Source organism: Aulonocara sp. 'chitande type north' Nkhata Bay, linkage group LG4, assembly GCF_057382095.1.
Source record: "Aulonocara sp. 'chitande type north' Nkhata Bay isolate Kocher_YH1m ecotype deep benthic linkage group LG4, A_spYH_male_GT1.1, whole genome shotgun sequence".
Classification (NCBI taxonomy): Eukaryota; Metazoa; Chordata; class Actinopteri; order Cichliformes; family Cichlidae; genus Aulonocara; species Aulonocara sp. 'chitande type north' Nkhata Bay.
The window spans coordinates 30101940-30124066 of record NC_141347.1 but is presented as its reverse complement, the minus strand read 5'-3'; the positions used below and the strand labels follow the sequence as shown (position 1 = coordinate 30124066).

Below are 22127 nucleotides of genomic sequence, written 5' to 3'. Positions count from 1 at the left end.
TTACAAATCCTACCATGTGAATTCATGGATTTTTTTTTCACATTCTGTCTCTCACAGTTGAAGTGTACCTCTGGTGCAAATTACTGACCTCTGTCATCATTTTAGGTGGGGGAACTTGCACAATCGGTGGCTGACTAAATACTTTTTTGCCCCACTGTAAGTCCAGTGAATGAATATTTGAATATCTGGGCACAACCCTGAAGTCTATGACCTTGGTCTAAAATATAAAAACTATTAGACCAGTCAGTGTACAGTAACATTTAATACACAATTCCTCAACCCAACTAAAACACAATAAAACAGAGCTACTAGCATCCTTTTTAGTCTTGTTTAATTTTAGGCTTTACTTTGTTTCCAATGATGAGATGTCGCATCCTATCTCGAGAGCTAGCTAGAGAGAAAATGTAGCTGAGCTGATTTCATTCAGTAGTCCACAGAACGAAACCTTTAGGTGCCTCACTTTTATTTCAGTGCTGGAAAAAAAAATCAAGATAATTTTGAATGGATTTGCTTATAACCTGTGTGATTATCTAAATGCTCATGCTACCTGCCAACAGCTTTAATTTCAGGGTTTTTATAAGATCCTTTATCTTCTGCCTGCATCCAGATAATGCCCTGAGATCAAACACTAAAAACAGGGACAGCTTCCAGTTTAAATGTTTAATTCATTGTAGTGAAAGTACACGTATTTATTTGGGGCAACTAAAAACTTAGTTATCTCTACTGTCACTATTTTGGATGTTTCTGTGACACGGCAACGCTCCCCCTCATTTCCATAATCCTTCAGATAAGGAAAGCGACAGGTAACATCCCTGAGCTGAACATTAAAATTTTTTTGGACTGAATATTATAGCAATAACAGCTTCTGATAATCACACAGTGAATGTGCTGACTGGTGTTTCACCTACAGCTGGTTGCCTGACAGTGCTTTACTAAGTATGTGGAGGCTGCCAGATGCCTAATACATTTTTATGTTTTGCAATCTTTTGACTAATTCATTAAAATCTTTCATCTTGCTTGCCTCTAACACACAGACTACACAGTAAAAGAAAAACATGTGCACAATTACACGTACAGTGCACTGCAGTAGCGCCGCTATAAACCCAAATCTACTCTCTTCAGATCCTCGCTAGCCACGAAAGCACATAGCAATGGATAATAATGAATAGCAGCCTGCATTGCTGAGCACTTTGCAATATAATCTACAAAACAATCGAGTGAGGTAGTGATAGAAAAGGCAGGGAGGCAGAGAAAAAGAATGACCCCTCAGAACTGCTGAAATAGCACTGCAGGCTGAATGATTGCACAGCTACTCCACAAAAAAAGAAAGATTGAGAGTGAGATAGAGAAGTAATGCACTGAATCTTCTCGTTTGTGTCTTTACTGTTCAGCTTTGCTGTAGAAAGCTTTCAGCATTATAATAAACTTCACAGAGAGGAACAGTCTTTTTACACTTTTTCCACTGTGTACCATTTAACAGTTTTGTGTACATATGTCTGTTTTCTGTCTAATTGCTGTGCCCTTCCACCCTTTACCCGTTTCCTCCTCTCCTTGCCGCTCCCTCTCTCCTTGTTTCTGTCTCTGGGTGATGAGTCAGGGAGCAGCAAGGGGTCCAAGATATTTGCATCAGTACCTCGCCTCATTTCCTTTCCTAATGGGAGACATGGGAGCCTGGCAGCAAGCAGAAATGGGGGCTGAAGAGTAATAGATAGGTGGGTGGAGGGGTTGAGAAAGCAAGAGATAGACAGATGGAGAAAAAGAGATGCTATAAAAAGAAACGCTGGATGATGAAGGGTGCTCAAGTAGGTTGGTGCACACTGAAAGACATATTAGCATTAAAATGGCAAACAACCAGCAATGCAAATGATGCGCATTTTCATGTGTGAGTCATTTGTAGCCCAAGTGTGTTGATTAAAACAGAGGTAACACTGATTCATTGTTGCTTGCGCTCAGTGACAAGATCAACCTAGACAACCTCCTCTCCACCTCCTCTTTGAGATGCTCGAAAGCTCGCTGATTCATCCACTCTGCTAGTACTGCAATGTTGTTGGTCCTATATGTGTGTGTGTGCAAGCATGTATGTGTGTGGTGTATGTGTGCCTTTTGGTGGTGGGCAGTCAAGCACTGCTCACTGGTTCACTCCAGTACAGGAGGAGAGGCCCACACATCATCCCCATGACAACACTATGCTCGCTTGCCAATATGAGCACCTCTACCTATCTAAGTCATTAGGCAGCCAGCCACCGATGCATTACCCATTATCAGATGTGCATAATAAACAGCTAGATCTCCAGAAAAATATGCACAACAAACAAAACAATTAAAAAAGCCTCATGAAATACAATATAATTTAGTCTGTTCAAAGACCTACATGCCAGCTAATGGGAATGAAGGAAACACAAAAACAGGTCCCAGTCCCTGACTGCCACTACTCCCTGTTGTGGGACTCTATCATCCAGCTGCAGGAGGTGATTTGGACCTGGAAGCATCCCTGTTTGCCATCCATCTGGTACTGCACTGCTGGGAATGGATTCAATGTATGTGTGCCTCTGTTTGCAGCAGTGGACGACTGCGTGCCAGACCCCTGGGCTGGCACCACTCTGTGCAAAACCTAATGCTAGCGTTATTGTTCTCCAGGGGGAATGAGGTTTGTGTCCCCACACAGCTGAGCAGGCTACAAGCTGAAGAGAGAGGGGGAAGTCAGGGGGGGGGGGATATGAAGGGTATGCCAGGAGGGATGAAAGAGGGAGTAGCCAACCGTGGAAGTTTTTACTCAGGGTAATGCCTAGGGCGACAGTTAGGGGAAGGAAGGGAGGAACTGTACACACTTGGAAACAAACATCCGCCACAAGCTTCTGTTTTGTCACTACATTATAATGAATGTGATCACCTTCATTCCAATAGCCAAGCTTTCCAGCTGCACAAAAACTAAATAATGATATTAATGAAACCACATTTACTCCAGTGGATTTTGAGACGTGTTTCTTTTCAGTTCTCAATACGTTACTTCCTAAAGCGGCCAGTACATTACAAACAAAGTGTTTCTCAGATGATCAAATAGCTTTGGACACGCCCCAAATTCCTTGTCTTTACAAATCTGACATCCTGTATACAAAAACACTTTATGCTAGCATGGGGCAGAGGTAAAAAAATATATATATATATGAAGGATTTAAATGTTTCATTCAACTACTTATTTTCCAGTACATATTATAGAACTGCATGCAAAGGTTTTAGGCACTAACACTACATGCTTTAATAATAATACTTGCATACACATTTTCAACTTACTGGTTGTTACAAGCATGCTGGACACCCTGACAATATTTTTCACAGGATTTAGGCTCAGTCTGAGATTACATAAAAGAGATAGAAGAAACTGACTTGATAACATAGAGGTCAGGGCCATGTCAACTGGATTTGTTTTTTCTCTTGAAAGAGAGTTCCTTATTCCTTATCATATTTATACATGAACTATATTGAAAAATTCTGGTGCGGTAGTTGCATTTGTCTCACTTTTAGCACACAACAGAACATGGTCAGATGACAAACACACAATCTCATTACTGGAAGTAAACTGTTTGGTTTAGGCAAACGGTGGTAGCTGGGTAAAGCATGCAAAAGGCAAGATGCATGACATCCACTCAACCACTATGAATTCTCCAGGCAGTTATTTGCTCTATTTTCACATGAGCTCAGACATCACAGAGAATTTGTGCTAGGGTGCTGGCAAGGTAAAGTCCATTAAAAGCCTAATCTGACAGACTAGGACAAGTGACTTCACATACAACTGTGCTGAGCAATGTCAAGACAAGTTCAAGTTTATCAGAACAGATAAACTTGACAGATATAGGGTTTTTAATACTACAGCCCCAAATTCTGATATATAGACCAATATTCTTCTTTTAGGCACATAAACAAATTCAATAGACTTCATTAACATTTGTTATAATTAGTTTTTTCTTTACTCATTCACACACTGCCCAGCTCTGCTCTATTAGCTGTTTGCTGTGTTTGCCATGTTGCAAATGAGGAAGTAGCAAATTTGTCATTTGTCCATTTAAGATTAGTCAAGAATAACCACGGACAAAAAATCATAGATGAGAGTAAATTCAAGCAAAACATGTTCTGTTCGGTAGACAAAAATCGTGAGTTAACAAACAGAGTAAAACATTAGAATTAGAATTAGAATTAGATAGAACTTTATTAATCCCTCAGGTGGGTTCCTCTGGGAAATTCGATTTCCAAAAAAGCACAGCACCGACAGAAGTTACAGAGTTATACACACACACATATATATAAATACAGAGACAATATAAATAAAATATACGAAGGGGATAAATAGAATAAATAGGAATAAAAATAAAAATACAAGTGAATTGCACATTTCAAGTATTGAGTCTATTGCACCGTTGACTATTTACAAAAGTATTGCACAAAAGGTATTGCACAGTGAGGCGAAGAGGCACTACAGCTACATGCAGGTGGGTAGTGTATCACCATTGCAGTGAATGCACCATTTGCTTGGATGTATATAAAACTTCACCACATAACTGGCAAGAAAGCCCCTTGCATTATAAATTCCAAGTGAAAGGAAGGTTTCATGAGTACTTGTACACTGCTTCCTGCTCAAACTAAACCTGAGATCAAAACTCTTTGTAAATCTGTTTTATAAATGAGGCCCCTATGCTACAGTGCATGTGTAATGTTGGCTTATCTCTGGCTGTTTATGTAAGGTGCTTGTTATTCTGCAAAATAATTTGTGACCAACTCTTTGATGCTGGGATGGTGACAACTGATTGAGCAATTTAACGGTATCGCCTGTTGGATAAGATCAAGGGAGCCCCTGAGAGAAACAGTGCATCTCAAAGAATTTATAAACCATTTAACTTGAACATTAAATAAAGTCAAAGTACAACACGATAAATGTCACATTCAGCTGGACAATCTCTTTTTTCCTTTCTTTTTTTTTAAATAACTCAGCTTTAAGCTATACATCCATGGTGAATATGCAAGTCTTTCAAACTTAGTTACATAGGCTTTGTGCCAAAATCTTGCCATTTCTTAATTGACAACTGAATATATCTTGATGGATACATTTGTTGGACTTGTCTTTTACTACAGTAGGAGGTGTTCTGACAGCCGTTAGAGGGCCAAAACACTGTTAACATGTGTGGTTGCACTTTAACTCCCTGAGATGCTAATAGATACTTGTTCCCAGTTAAAACAATTATCTCCTCACTCCTTCTTTAATGGGGATTGACATTTAAATGAAGTAGTTAATGTGTGCCAAGGACAGAGTATGCCATGTTAACAATTAAAATGTTGCTTAATGGAGCATGCCAGAGCTATTTTGAGTGCATGTTGTGGGAGAAAGAATAGTGCGTACTCTATTAGTCAGAAACCAGAGCGAATCCCTGAAGTGGGCCAAGGTCAGAGCTGCTCCTTCGTTTCTAGGCTAGCTGCTCGTCATTCAGGCACTTCAAAACCCTGACAAAAATCATTAACATAAACACCAACCTGGGAGAAGGCTTTTAGCATACAAAAAGTAGCCATTGAGAATGTTCTGTCATTTATGTAACACCTCTTTTGGCATGTTGAAAAGCAAGGGCTAGCAGGTTTACATGCAAGCTGAGAAGTGCCCTCAGGGCCCATTGCTCCTCTCTTTTAAAGACAGGCTTCATCTCACTTTTCACTCACTGTTTTTCCTGGTTTAAAGATTTATTTCCACACTGTTAGAAAGACTTGAGCTCACTGTTGCAAAGTGTGATGAACTTGGCTCATGCACAGTGGCTTAGGAGTCTGGAATAGACTTGAGAAACAAGCAAAAGAAAAAGAAAAAACAAAACAGGGATACCAGGGATACTTGTCTCTACTGTAAGTGGACAGCAGGAACAAGACGAAGCAGGAGCGAGGGTTGTTCCAGAGGAAGGTGGAGGAGGAAGTTACAGAAATACAGAGCTCCAGTGTATGTTTTTCCTACCAATCCCGTCCTTCAACTTTAAACCCTCTGAAGGCTCCAGAACCTCTCTGTCCTGAGCCAGTATGGGAACAAGGGTGTTCTCTATGTTCTTGCTGCCTTGTGAGGGGTTAGTTTCCCATACAAGCAGGTTTTTGGAGTAGGTTTTTGGGGTTAAATATGCGAGCTGTGTGTTCATGTGCCACAGTAAAGTTTACCATGAAGGAGGAGTGCCTTGGTACAAGCTGTGATGTGGGAAGGCTGTCGAGATCCATCTCAGGCAATGACTGAGCACACTGTTGTAAACATTTAACAAGTTCTATCCTGCTTTCAGAGCAAAATCATTCAGGTAAAAGTAAAAGGTTGTCTAAAAGTTGATGTCATTTTAGGTATTTTAGCATATTTCATTTAGTCTGAAAAGGCTTGAAGGTTCAAGTTCATAGTCAATTATCCTGGATTCAATTGAGAGATATTTCAGATTCAGACATATTTTAGATCCCTTTTTTGTAAAGCACTATAGGTTTAATCTAGCTTGAGTTGGGGAGGATATAATAATATTGTATAATTAAGCCTGTGCCCTTAACTCAGCGACAACGATATGAATTTTTATTGCTGCTTTTCACCTCCAATTCTTTGTACTTCATTTAAAGTGAACCTGTTCTACTCTGTTTCATTTTATTCTAGGGCTCCACTGGAGTAGTTTTGTGTAATTAATGGTTCAAAAAGTATTTATTTATCTTGTACTGGAACTTGAAGTGGGGTTTCTGAGTTCACAGAGCTGTGTGCCTCAGATGACCAATAAATTTCATTTCAATGACATCATGCAGAGCCAGGACTAGAAAAAAAGTCTCAAATGCAGACTTTAGAAGAGTCTGAACCCTAACCTTTTCACCTTTAGAGATTACTTGCACACAGGCTTTCTTCATTCCTTGATATACATGACTCCTCTTTAGTAACGCTGGCATCTTGTTGGCACACTATATATACTAATATATTTCTAAAATAAACAAATAAATGACTTCACTGCAATTTTCCCACTTAGACAAAACCATTGAGTGGACCAAAGTGAAGCTTCTGATGAACCAGTTTTGGCACCTGGACAGTCCTGGTACAGCCGATTGTCAATTTGCATTTCAGAAGCTACTTAAGATACTGAATAAACTGATTGAGGTGTAATGGGTTTGCCACACCTGTGGTTAATCACCTTTGATTACTTGTCAGGGATCTGTCCTAGAATAGATCTGTGCTCACTCAGTAACAGCCACATAGCCTTTAATAAAGGACTGCAGAAATTTCCATAATGAGACTGACATGGATATTTTTGCCACCTCAGTGTAGGTGGGGGAAAAGGTTTGCTGCTGTCCAGAGATGAAAACTAAGCTGCTGCTACTGTGATGTTGATTTGTGCGAGCCATGTTTGTCGAAGTTGGGGTTTATGTGCATTCACTGTCAACATACTTGTTTAGAAGTGCACGGAAAGGGATCAGATGTCCTCAGGTTCACAGCTTCAGATATACTCATGTTTCCTCTCCTAGTTTGCCATGAAAAACAGCAGATCTACACTGTTTTCGCTTTCACCTCAGTTTCCTAGCTATTGATTTCCTGCGGACTTGGGGGTTCAATTTGTCTGAAGAAGAACAGTGCACTGTTTTGATTCTTCAAAGACAGTCACTGAGGCATCCCTGGGTTGCAGATCTTGTAGCACCCTGCTCACTTCACTGAGAGAATGAAGACCCTCAGGAACCTCTGAGCTTTTTTCAGTATTGCAAATGACCGTTGGTCAAAAAGAGAACGGTTTTGTTTTGATATCAGAATTTCTAACTTCTACATTGGCGATTTTTTGATGCCGAATCTGATGTCACAACAAGAAATTGCCATATTGACGGGATAACATTTTTGAATATTTATAACAGTAAACAGACTGCAAAATGGTGATGAGGTAGTGGAGTGAATGAGAAGAGGGGGGACTATGTGAACACAGCAGTTTGTGTGGACACAATCAAAGGAAAGAGTGAGAAAGTACAGCTGGAGTTTGTGTAGTGAAACAACCTGTAGTTAAACTGTTTAAAATAAAAGGGGTATATATAAGCTTTATTTAGATGTTAGCGTCTGTTGACATCAGCTATCTACAATCTTTTGGAGTTATTAAGTCGTATCTGTACTTTCAGGTATCTTTTTCCTTGCTTTGGCTTGAAAAGGACTGTATGTGGCTTTTCAGAGAGCAAGTGCATGCATTCCTCCGCTCTCTTTATCTTGTGTTGTGCACACTCTGTGACAGCAGTGTCTTTGCAATTGTTAGCCCAACCCCAGTAGACCCTGTTTTGTCAGCAAAAATGCTCCCAGGAGCAGAGCACTGAAAGATTCCCATTCTTCTTTTTACTGAAAGGAAGAAATATATAGTTCAATTATAGGGTCTATCAGGCTAGCGTGAGTTTGGGATGGCTTAAATTGAACTGGTGGGAGACAAAGCCAAGCTGATGAGTAATATAGTACAAGTGGAGCTCCCTGTACCCTCAGCTTTTGCCTCCTCACTGACTTAACATACACACTGAATCATTAGTAGAATGAGTCTTTTAATATGTACGGCTCAAGTCAGGATATGTCAGAAGTACTATAGATGCAGGAACTTGCCAAACAGGTAAGAAATGGAGAGAAAGACAGTGAATCAATTCTGTTAACAGAAGTGATTTAGTGGATCAGCGAGTCGATATGTGCGTCAGCTGCGCGAGTTAAGAGTTGATGTCTCGGCTGCTGCTGCAGGGCTAAGAGGGATTTTGAACCGGAGGAAGTGGAGTTAATAAGGAATCTCAAAGAGCAGAGAGCTGGCCTTGCTTTCTTCATCCACTCGTGGCCCACCAGTTTGACATGGAGGATAAGGGGCCTCCAGCAGAGTGCAAACGCACATCACCCACACACTCCTGCAACGCAGAAATGAAAATCACCTCAGCTGTAAATGAGAAAATGGATAGAGACAGATACCGCTGGAAAAAGTGCACACACTGACGACACAAAGTAAACAGTGTGAAAGCATACTGAGACTGTGGAAAGAATAAACAATCTCGATTTTCTAGAGCGGCTAAGGCTTCATATGGTAAGAGCCTGATAATCTGACTTCTAATCCAAGACCAGGCCCCCACTGATAGGTTTGCTAAGCCCTGGTTCATTGTGAGGATATGGTAGACGTAGATCAAAGAGGGCAGTTGAATGATATGAGCAATTCTGAGTCAGCTGCTACGTCAATAGTGGCATCACAGGCTCATCTTCGGTACCAGAAGTGCTATGAGGCTATCTGTGGTGACCTGAGCCTCACCCATCAATATCCAGCCCCCCACCCTCATCACAGCCTGCATGGTTCAATAAGAGACACAGTAAAACAAGAGTGTGTGCCTCAGAGTCAGCCCTCCAGATGGTGGAGGTTACTGTGATCAGCATGGATTACATGTCTTTCCACCCTGATCAATGAGAGATAGAGGCAGGGGTTGGTGGCTTGGTGGGGTGGAGGAAGCTTTGGTACCACCTCCTGCAGGCTGTAATGACTCTGATAGCTGTTGGGGGCAGGAGAAGAGCTGTTTGCTGTGCTGGATATAAAACAGATGATTGTTTTCATAGGAATTACATATGAAAGCAAACTGAAAACACACAATCCACAAAAACACTATCTCATTTAGGCACACTGTTAACAATAAGCACAAACATTACACAAATAGCTGACAGGCATGAGTAAAATGTACTAACAGCGAACAAAAACAGTGACAATATTCCTCTCATACTGGTTTCAGTGGCTCCTTGTTAAACTCATAATTTATAGTCCTTCTCATCAACATACACAGGGCTGAATAATCAGGCCCCATCATATCTTAAAGACTTCATGGTACTATTTTATCCCAAAAGATCATTTGTGCAGGTTTACCCACTTGCTACATGTCGAGCATTTTGAAAAGTGCAGTAAGGTGGATCGTTAACCTATCCGGTTCATTTCCTTTAGAGCCAGCTCCCAGTTTGCCCTGGGGGGAAATTATGGACTAAAGATCAGGTTCAAAATGTTCATTTTATTGTAAGGATAACAATACCTTTCATCATATTAGTTATGCTGCTGTAGGTTCAGGCTGACAATCTCAAAACTGCAAAGCCCTGTGAAACCCTACAACAAAACCTGACATTCAAACAATATTTATTTGTCACATACACAGTCATACAGGGTACAACATGTAGTGAAATGCTTGTGTCCAAGCTGCGGACGTAGCCAGGCCATTCCAGGGCTTGTTTTAGCATGGGGGTCTAGCCAGGACCCTTACTGGACACCGGGTGGGAATCAAACTTGCAACTCCCGCTCCAAAGGTGTGTAGTCTTACCACTACACTATCCAGCTCCATTCACTGCCCCAGAAATGTAACAGCATCACGTTGATGCACCCCACAGTTATTATGATTGGCCTGTTCAGTACATTCAGTTCCTCCTGTGCATTTTGGCTGTTTTTTCACCATAGTCTTTGAATTTATCAGTGGGAAAATGACCATCACCTAAACATAATAATGGATTGGATTTATAAAGCGCTTTTCAAGGCACCCAAAGCGCTTTACAATGTCACTACTCATCAAAAATCAATATATATAATCACAAATGCTCAAAAAATCCTAAGGGAAGATTGCTAAAACAACTAGAATGGGATTGAAGGAATATACAATGAAGTGAGGGACAAATATTTGACCACAACAAAGACTGGAGACCTAGGAGGGAAAGAGGTCTCAACATTTTATTTGTTTCTATTGGCTGGCACCGCATATAAAACATATATAACAGGACATAACCACAAGGTAATTAACACATAAAGCACCAGCACAAGGATAAGTCCCGGAAACAATATCAGCCAGTTACATAGACTGCATTGTAGGCTAAACAATGATTCACCACAGAAGTCTAAATCAAGGTAGACACAGGTAAAACCAGCGGGGGTGTGGAAGATAATGACAAGGAGAAAAACCAGACATACATGGAAACAAGAATCCGATGGATCAAGAGCCAGTGTAATTCCCAATGTATAACAGGAAGTTGAAATGAGATAAAGCGATTAGCACACAGACCAAACAGAGGGAGGCAAACTCAGGAAAATTCTGGAAACCACAAAAACAAGAAAGATTGTCAATAATCTAAACAAACCAAACTCAGTAAATACTACACAAAAACTCAGGACCGTGATAGTTTTCATTGTCAATAATTTTCCATAAGGAAAGCTCACTGGAAGAAAAATGCTACTGTGATGGAACAACAAATCTTACAGGTACAGTCAGTTCAACCTAAGCCCCCAGCAGATGAATGTAAAGTAGATGATATAGAGCAGATCCAAAACACTGTGAGGTGCCCGTCTAACTTGATGGCTGTTAGAGCTGCATATTCATTATTTGTTACTATCTGACATTTGGGTGACACATGCAACAGAAAAAAAACATCTTTCACCTGCTGTTCTGAAATTGTCTTTTGGGATGTTGATATTTTCTCCAAAGATATCCCCACTGCTCAAACATTTATGCTACAGACAGCAGGGCTTTTCATTTTTATTCCAAGCTTTATCTTTTGAATTACAGCTAAATCCACCTACTATTTTATATGGTAGAGCAAACAGTGGGCGCATGTTTGGCTATGAAAAGAATCAATCTTATTCACACTCTCAGCAATGGCTTATATCATAATTAACTTCCCTTTTTTCACTAGAAAAATACTAAATAATATGTCAACCAAGGTTGAAGCAAGGTGAGGGCAAACTGTCCTACAATTCAACTAAAAAGCTTTTATAGAGAGTGGTTACTCTAAAGATTTTGCCTCAGATAAATCCATTGCACCCAAATATTATTACTTAAACTAATGCCTTTCATTTATTAAAAGCAACCAAATAAAAATAGCTTGCAGTGAGGGGGTGGGCTTTATTTTTCACTGCTTCCTTGCCTTGGATTTAACAGTAAATTCCCAAACCTTGCTACAAAAAAAGTGAACATGAATATTGCTCCAATAATCCTGACATTCAAAAGCCCGGAAAGTGATAAGGGACAAAGACTCAACACGCTATCCAGATTGGGAAACTAGTCATCTCAGTTATAAATAATCCTGATGCCGTGAAAGCAAATGAGTAATACTCTTACTTCTGTCAATAATGATGACTGTTTTGCCTTTATGTAATACGCAGGTCCCACAGATCTCCTCTGAAAGGCTGTAGTTGTGTTTAGCAGCTAACAGATGTGAACACCTACAAAAAAAAGAGAAAAGTCAAGAAAATATTTGCATATTCATGAATGCTGCTCATTATGAAGGCTCTGATCAAGTGATTTAGCTGCTACCCTACCTGAGAAGTTCAGTTGGACCTAAACAAGCAACCTTTTTAAGGTTTGTTGTTGTTTGGAGTGGTTGAGGTGGTGTACCTGGCCCCGAACACTGAGCCAGTGTTCAGCCCCAGAGCACCGCCATTCAGCAGCAGCTCAGCGGCATAAATGCACCTCTGTGTATGTGCATCTGTTTGTGTAAGTGAGTGTGCCATTCTAACACTGGAGCCACTGTGAGTGTGAGTCATTACACATCTGTGAATGTGTGCGTGTAGGCATCTAAGGTTGATGGCAGCGAGGCAGACTTCTGCTGCTTTCTGTTAATGAACATAATGATTTTACAACAAATCAAAATTAGATCAAATGAAGCTCAACACAGATGCTGAAAGTGCTACTGAAGAGGTTCTGCCTTCTCATGTTATTGTAGGTGTTGAAAATTGTGATTCCCCTCCCATCTATTATTCCCATTTGTCTTCCAACTTCACTGTGCCAGATCCATTTCTGTTTGGGCACAGGGCTCAGAGAGGGATTCAGGTGTCATGAGGGGATAGAAAAGGGGTCTACAGAGGGATGCCAAGAGACAGTAATGGGTTCAGTTGTGTCACATCTTGGGATAAGCACCTTTGGTCAGGCATGCCAGTCAGGAGAGTTGAGAGAGGAAGGCTCTAACAATGGGAAATGGACAGAAGGCAAGTCTCGAGATCTACGCAGCTCTGTGTGCAGCTGTCAGAATCCCTGACCCCTACCAAGTCCACCGCCACCTTTCTGTCACATCTAGTCTCACACAGAGCAACAACCCAGGCCAGCTAAAGGCTCTGGGGTAGACACATACCACTACTCCAACTAGACAGCATGGCATGAAGGTCAGGTTTTCATGCCTTTTAAAATAAATATAAACTTTTCATTGCACCCATCAACCAAAGCCATGCACAGCTAGTTACTTGCCCACCTGCTGTGCACCTAATCCCCTCAGTGTGTGGAAGAAATTCACAATTTATGAACCTTATGTGTTAATCCATTCTCCTTGAAGAGCTTTTTTTAACTGAATAAATTCTTCTGACGACACCTTAGCTGTGACTTGTGATGAAATGCCTTGTACAAATTTCAAGATTGTGTTGAATATGATAGCACATCTACTTTTCCATGACAGAACAGTGATGTCCTCCAGTGCCAGGCTACCCCCAGCAAGGTTGAATTTAGCTGTGTGTTTGTTCTGGCAGACAGAAATGTGACAACATGTGCGTCACAATTTTAGCACAAAACTTTTCAGACAGTCCAACTGAAGGTCACGGTACTGCTCTGATTGGTTTTACAGCACAGGTTGAAATCAAGGGTATCAGTCACACAGAGAGAGGGATAAAGACTGAACCAGAAAGGTCAACAATCTACCCACACATGTGTAGATTCAGTCTTGGACCTTGCAGGCTCCAACTGTGTCGGCTCCTCAGCTTGAGCACACTGGTCACCTTCGCTCAGCAGGTGACGATACCACGTAACAGTAACAAGGAAGATGATCATTAAAAAAGTCAAAGTAAATAAGCTAGTGGGCAGCTGAACAGCATACGAGTGAAACCAAACAGAAAATTACACTCAGCAATATAAATGCATGTGGATCACAGAAAATCTTTTTCAAATGCACACATTGAAAAGTATAAATATATCCATAAAGTCTTGACATAGTGGTAGCAGGAGTACCATGGCAGTATTCGTATTCATCTGTGTGTATGCTTAGCGTTCTGTTTAAAAGCCTTCAAGCTTCAAGCTGGTCTCTTGTCCAAGCAAAAGAGAAGATAACCTGAGGACCATCAAATCAAAAAGAGGGAGATGCTGTGGCCGTTATGAGAATGTCACTGTAAGCCTAAGTGGCTTTACATCTTTAAATACTCACACACAGCCTGTCAGAAAATATTTATAATTACCGATATCAGAAAATTCGAGCTCCCATATAATGCTGTCTCTCTCACTTTTACTTTGCTCATATCATACCATTTTTAACACTTTTCTCCTCATTTTTTTGTTGTATTCTATTTATAGTCTCACCAGATGTCTCTGCAGACCTGTGGAGTAAATAATTACATTTCTTCTTTCATGTAAGGTGCCATCTTCCCCACAAAGTAACATCTACAATCTCACAAACAATGCCCATAGAAGAAAAGATCTTTTCAAGCCCCCAAGTAGATGAAATGTAGTGCAGACACAGAGGGAACCCTCTCAAATCTACCGCTAATGCTTCCTCCAAAATGACCCCTGTGAGATGAACAAGGCTTTTCAGCCCTGAACCCTACAATGAGTATAAAGGCACTTTAAAGCATTTTGCTGAGACACGTTTCACCGCTGGCTGCCAAAGTGGAGGTAAAAAACTAGTAACCACAGCTAACAAGACAGGCTGTTTTTTGACGTCTTCTCTTTACCATCAATGGCAACAACAAAACCTAAGCAATGCATCAGTCACTCACGCACACCCCATCTCCACCCTAAACTATATGCCATAGTTTGTAGTAGGTCTACTGTTCAGTGAAGAGAAAAAAAAAGCCACATTATTTTTCATCCAATTTAAAAACTTCTAGCATCCTTTCATAAGCGTTAGAGCAATATTACGTGTTTTACCTGAAATGTCCAAGTGACTCATTTAAAAACAATTTCTTACATTGAACCTGCTCTGCTGTGCATGCACTTCTACCCACATCCACGCAGGATGATGTAGGTGTAGGTCAACTGCTATTGGGCTAAACGAGAGCTTTAGGTGAGATAATGAAACATTATCAAAACATGAATCAGCGCTGTGCTGAATGTGGCTGCCAGTTATTTTGTCAGCTATAATTCAGATACAGATATCTATTCAATTCAGTTCAATTCAAGTTGATTTATATGGTGTGAAATTAGAACTGTTGGCTGTAGGTTCTTTATACTGCAGGGTAAAGAACCCAACATCAGATCACCTCCTACGAGCAAGCGCTGTTAAATATCTGCTAATCATTTGTTTGAATAATAACTTTTTCTTGTTATTCTCAAGCTAAATACACTCACTGGCCACTTTGTTAGGTACACCTGTTCAACAACTTACTAATACAAATTTCTAATCAGTCGAATCTAATTAATATAATCACATGGCAGAAACTAAATGTATTCAGCCATGTATGCAAGATGACCTGCTGAAGTTCAACCCAAGCATCAGAAATGGGAAGAAATGTGATTTAAGTAACTTTGAATGTGACATTCTTGTTGAAGAACAGGCTGGTCAGAGTGTTTCTGAAACTGTTGATCTATTGGGATTTTCCCACACAACCATATCTAATGTTTATAGAGAAAACAGAATACTTTGAGCTGATAGGAAGGTAACAGTAAAGCAAACCACTCGTTACAAGCAAAATATACAGTGGAGCAACTCTGAACAAACAACACAACAAATCCTTAAGTAGATGGGCTACACCAACAGAGGAGAACACCAGGTGTCATCTTTCTTCTATCAGCTAAGAACAGGAAGCTGAGGCTGCAAATTGCACAGGCTCATCAAACAGAGGATTGGAAAAACGTAGCCTAATCTAAAAAGTCTTGATTTCTGCCTCAGCATTTGGATGATAGGGCAGAAACAACTGCTGTAAACAACATGAAAGCATAGATCCATCCTTTCTTGCATCAATGGCTCAGGGTACAGTAGTGGTGTAATGGCGTGAGGGATATTTTGTTGGGACACTTTGGGCCTGAGCATCATTTAAATGCCAACTTAAAATGCCTAAGTGCAAGCTGCAGACAATGTCCATCCCTTTATGACCACAGAGTATCCAACCCCTGGTGACTGTATCCAGCAGGAAAACACACTGTGTCCCAAAACTCAGATTATTTCAGGCTGGTTTCTTGAACACTACAATGAGTTTCCTGAAGTCAAAATTCACCAGATCTCAATCCAACAGAGCATCGATGCAATGTGGTGAAATAGAAGATTCACATCACGGATGTGCAGACAACAAATCTTCAGCAACTGCATGATGTTATCATATCAATGTGATTCAAAATCTCTGAGGAATGATTCCAGCACCTTGCTGGATCTATTGAACAAAGAATGAAGGGGTTCTGTGAGCAAAAGGGAGTGAAAAATTAGGTTAGATCAACAATTCTTAAGGAGGTTTGAAGTAGTGCGAGGCAAACTTTACTTAAAAGTTCTCTTTCTACAGATCATTTATATGCTCAGAAAGCAAGTAAACAATTGCAGGTGGCAACATTAAGTAAAATGTAATGTGGTTTGGAATTAAGTTTCATAAACATACTTCAAAACTGAGGGAACAGGAAAACTTAGAAAGTTGTGTAATGATAAAACAAAACACCTGATGGGCTGCAAGGATAATTGGATTAATAAATAACAGACTGTGTAGAAAAAAAAACACCGCAATAAGGCTGAGTCTTCAGAAGTAAACATGGTTTAACAACTTTGTGAGCAAATTGTTCAGCAATTTAAAGAATTTATTTTCTCAATGTAAAAATGGCAAAGGATTTGGGAATTTCATCATCTTCATAACAAGATTAAAACAAATATACAGAGAATGTAGAAAAAACATTAAAAACTGATACTAAATGGCTGTGACCTCAGCCAGTGTATTATAGATAATACATAACACTGTAGCAGACATCACTGCATGCTCAAAAACACAAAAATCCCTGTCAAGTAATGCAATTCATGACTGCACTGCACTCAGAAAAGCCACGGAAATTAACTGTTTTTGAAACATGGGATGTATATGTATAATATAAAAATTGTGTTTTACATGTCCATATTTATTCAACTTCATGGTGTGCACATATGAGGTAAAAGAGCAAGACTCCAGAACTTTACTCTGAAGCAAGGGGGAAACTATTTGTTTGAATTGCTATCCTGTTAATTAGAAATCAAACAAAGTGAGTTTTTTCTTTTTTCTTTAGAATTCATCTCTTCATCATAAAAATGTAGCTTGACCTAACAGTATAGTTTAGGTAACAGGCAACTACTGGCAATGCCTTTTCCAGATGGAACTTGCACTTTGCACACATGTCCACAAACACTGCCATTACTGTACTGTAATGCTGAAAGCCTGTACTGTAATAAATGGCTTGTGGCCTCATGGCAAATGTATCGTTACACACTATCTCCTGTTGGCACAAGCTGTACAATGTCAGACTTTCTCCTCCAAAAGAAAAAGAGGTGGCAAGACAAATTACAACATTCATCATCAGAGTAATTCAGCAGGAGAAGCCTTCTCTCAGAGGTTCTCACCATAAATAACCTCCGTATAGATCCGCTGCACTTTGTGAAGCACTCCAAAATCGGCCTTGTGATATTTCACTTTATTTATTCATTGCAGCAACTACTGGGCAGTAAGAATACAACAAAAGAGGCATTTCGCTGAAAATCCATCAAAAGTGCCAAAGGAGAGTCAGAAACCACTTGCTAAAGAAAGCTGGAGATGATTCCAACAATATGCCAACAAACATGCCCTCCTCCCATAGTACCCCTGTTTTTGATAGTTCATAAAAGCACTGATAAAAAATAAATCTTTAAAAGTCCAGAAATCCTCCATGAGCAAACGTCTGTTATTACTGCTCCCACTAGACCATATGTGACAGAATTGCGGTTAATCGAATAGTAAAAATAGGTCCCATGTGTCACAAGAGATTGCATGCAAAGCCAGTTTTACCTACTTCATAAGCAAAAAATTCTGGAGAGTGTAGTACGATGTAATATGTGCCTTTTGCACAGGTTACATAGCAATAAGACAAGATGAACACGTAAAGCTAAAACTAAAGGAGTCTCCTCAACACTATCAAGGGCGATAAGTCTTATTTGATTGCAAATGTAATTTAATTAGGTATTTAAGTATTAAGTATTAGAAAGCTTGCAGTGTGTGAAGCCTCTGTATGTAACGTGAAGGCAAAAGTGCTCTAGAATAACTTCATGTTTTTACTGACAAAGGGTATCTTGTTAAGTCATATAAAGGGGTGAGGGGTGCATGACCCACAGTTGAATGTATACCAACAAATGAATCTTACATATATCTTTTAGATACCTTCTCTTTCGTTAGTTTTTAAATTATGTCTCAATCTCTTTTTTCATTTTATTAAGCCTATTCGGGAGATTAGTTTGCTAATATTATTTTCAGAGAACAAATCAGTTAAATGCATTTTCCATACGAAACAAGTGATAAGAAAGAGGATTATTCGGCGGCTGCTGCTGATGCGCAATTACGCATAACCTCAAAAATTCACAGTCTTTCGCCAAACCCTCCTAATCCTCCAGCGACTGAGAAAATAAAACTTTACATGCACTAAATGAGCCCTTTACTCCACTCTGTCTGAAACCGGCGCATCCACGCACCTGAAAATCCCGCATCATTAAGTCAGTTCAGTCCCGTGAAAACTTTTTGCACTCGGCAGTCTTCTTCACATGTCTACACTCAGAAACGAAGTCGCTTTGCCTTACCGGTCCCGTTTCGTTTCCGAGTTTCCCGGTGCTCGTCGGTGCCCGGCAACGGCAGAAACAGATGGCTTGAGACTGGCAGCCACGGCAAAAAAGCAAACCTGTCCAGTGCAGCGGTTTTGTAAAGTTTAACACGGTGCGACAAGCTTTGGAAGGAAGTGGCTTTTCACAATAATGGCATACCAGTAGCACTAAAGAGTCGTGATAGACTGCCAGGCCCGCGAGTTAGAAATTTGCTTTCAGATGCGAAAAAAAAACATTTTTATTTAACTTTCGGCCTCAGTTTAAACTGCATTATGAGAAAACCCTCTTTACTTAAGATCTAAAAAAAAATGACAAACAACTTTGTCTTATTTTGAAACACATGACCAGATGTCTTTGCTCTTTTTATGGGTGTCTTGACAGTTCCTACACTGACCAGCTGTTTTACCTCCAGGAACTCATCAACACGTCTATGCAAACTGTTCTTTGTTTTTGGGACCCCAGATAACAGGATCAGTACCATTTCTTTACATATAAATGTATTTCACGACACTCCCGTTCTTTTATTTTCCCAAATAAGACTTGTATGTATATTTTTTTTCTTCGTACACTCTCCCATACAACTTACTTTTCCTAACAGACTTACATCAAATACAATATTAAGATTCCTTAATTGACATTTATGTGGTTGCACCAAACAGGTAGCTTATTTATTGGTAGCATGACCTATTACTTACTGCAGCACGATGGTTTGCTTTAAAATATTGCTGGTCAAATTTGTCATAGCAGCCATGTTATGATGACGCGTTTATGTTAGGATATTTGAAGGTTTCCCAGACTCGAAAAATAGCTACAGCAGGAACAATAAACATCCCAGAATGACAGCCTTGTTCTCATTGTCCAAGAAAAACATTTCAGAATGCCAAGTTTGCTCAGGATATGCCTTAAAAATCCAGTTTTAGGTATTTATGTAGTTCATTTGTTCTATTTAATTCTATTTCTCTGTTGGCTCGCATACTGATCACAATCTGACTCAACAGAAAAGCAATTGGCCTGATTATACTGAGCAGGGCCTCTTTACAGTAGCATGACTCCAACTGATAAAAATGCAATGAGCAGGTTGTCACCAAGGAGGTGATGGATACTCTTGGCTCTCCTGTTTATGAGCATTAGACATGTCCTTCTTCATGCAAATGTTCTGGCACAAGCAGTGACCATAAAAATAACCTACAGTCAAGAACACGAGGACCACAGAGAATGAAACACAACACCACCTCCCCACACTGACAACAGCCATTACCGCCGCTGACTAAGATGCCATCAGTGTTTAGTCTGCCAGTGCAGATTTTTGTCATTTGTACAGTGGTGTTAAGCTTCTGGGGAATGAAACTTACCCACAGAACCCCCACCTGCAAAGGTGCAGTGCTACGCTTGTATGCCTGCACACAGAGTTGGTAGTAATGTCTAAACGACAAGATGTAAGCCAAATTCATGTACCTAAAAAGTATCTGACAAGGTCCCCATCCAAACTCTCAACCCCATTAAATCAGTGTGCACCTGCCTCACATAAGGTCCCAGGCTTTACTAATGGTGCAACTTGCCCTTTCAGTGCTGACAGCGATGATGATTACGGGCAGCTTACAGTGTTTTTTAAAGACACGGGTAAACACTGTGACCTTTGTCCAGTGGTCTTCATGGGACAGGGGCCTCTGAGTTAAAGAAAAACGATGTAAGAAGCACTCACATAGGTATGTTTGGTTCTACTAAGTCACAGACCTTTGCTTAGCATGCAGCAAAAGAAGGGGCAGCAGAAAGGCAAAGTTTAAATGGATTTAGCAACATATTTAACCTTCTAGGACCTGGCGTCCACATATGTGGACATCACATTTTGGGTTATTTAGACCAAAATACTCAGTTTTGCTCTACAAGGGCCTGACATCCACTTATGAGGACATTATACTGCTACTGTTCTTTCAAAATTTTAAAATGAATATCCTAATATGTGGCTCTTATTTTTCTTAAAAACAAAAATAAGGTAAAAAACAAAATCTGGTAATTCTTTGTTTTTACATTCATCAGACCCCAATCAGCCCAAATATCAAAGAGAAATTAAAAATGCATGCTGTGGAAGAGTTTGGGTCTTAGGGGGTTAAAATATTATCTTGTTCAGTTTATGCAAATTCAATTATTCAAATAAATCAATCAATAAAGAACAGGAATAAAATTTTATACAGAAGGCCAAAAGCAGTTACTAAGCAATCAATGGACACACTTAGACTGGAATAGACAAAAAACATCCCCATTGTTTATTTTTTCCTATTTACATATTTTTCTTGTTTAGTTTTGTTTTGTATGAACACACAAAAATTACAAGATGGTCAAACATTAAAACCACTGAAACAAGTGAATAAATCTGATTATTTCTTAGAGTGGTACCCAGATGATATAGCATGTTAGGCAGAAAGTCTGTTCTCGAAGCTGTTGTAAGCAGGAAAACTGGGCCAAGCCAAAGGATCTGAGAGATCCATGACTTGGATCTCTCAGATCCGCCTAGTAGTAATGACGAGAGCTTATGGGGTGTTTCCAGTATGCAGTTGTTAGTACCTACCAAAAGCAGTTTAAAGTAGGAAAGCTGGTGAACTAAGAAAGGTCAGTGGTGACTAAACTTACTGATACAGGTGGAGCATAGAGGAGCAGAGGATGGCCCATGTGGTCTCATACACAAAAAAGCTACTGTAGCACAAACTGCCCAGAGCCTGAAGGCTGACAGCAGTAGAAAGATGTCAGAAGACAAATACACTGCAGCCTCCTGCCTCAGCCCATGAGCAGCTACAATAGGCCACTGAATGTAGTTTGGTTTAAGGAATTGCAGTTTATTTCAAGACACCCTGGTGCATGTGCAATGTTTATCTAGTAAAGAGATCCCTGCAGGATGAACTATGGTAAGATGAAACGTCAGCAAAGATAGTGTGATGCTCTGTGTAGCGTTCAGAAGGGAACCTTGGATACTGGCATTTGTGTAGATGCTACTTTGACACCTACCTCTGACAAACATCGCTGCAGTCTTTCAGGAGCATTATGCACAATGAACCAGATCAAACAAACATGTTCAAGGTGTTGATGTTCACACTGTTGTAATATCTCACTTGAATTAAACATCAAAGATCAAAGGTCAGACCTCACAACTTACAGGAACTGTAAACTGCTGCTAATGTCTTGGAGCACATCTGACACCCAGGAATACTTTTCAATATTTTATAGAGTGAGTGAATTGCATTGCTTTAGCAGAGCAGTTTTGTTTTGTATGATGGCAGGGATATAATCACACAGTATTAGGGTGGTAGTTTTAATATTGTAGCATATCCAGCTATCCATGCATTCTCTTCTGCTTACCCAATTCAGGGTCTTGGGATGCTAAAGCCTATCCAGC

General features: G+C 40.0%; 1 protein-coding gene across 4 annotated transcripts in view; it reads right to left on the bottom strand.

Moving 5' to 3' along the window:
• Positions 1 to 18810, bottom strand: part of znf385c (zinc finger protein 385C) — a 147395-nt gene extending 128585 nt beyond the window's left edge. For 2 of the 4 annotated variants that reach the window (XM_086289780.1, XM_086289783.1), the window contains exon 1: positions 18719 to 18810. The gene's annotated coding sequence lies outside the window, so the exon portion shown is untranslated. Of the gene's footprint in view, positions 1 to 12093; positions 12160 to 18613 lie in introns of those variants that run through there. The other 2 variants (XM_086289781.1, XM_086289782.1) reach the window with 2 other exon arrangements.
• Between the last annotated feature and the right edge of the window lie 3317 nt (positions 18811 to 22127).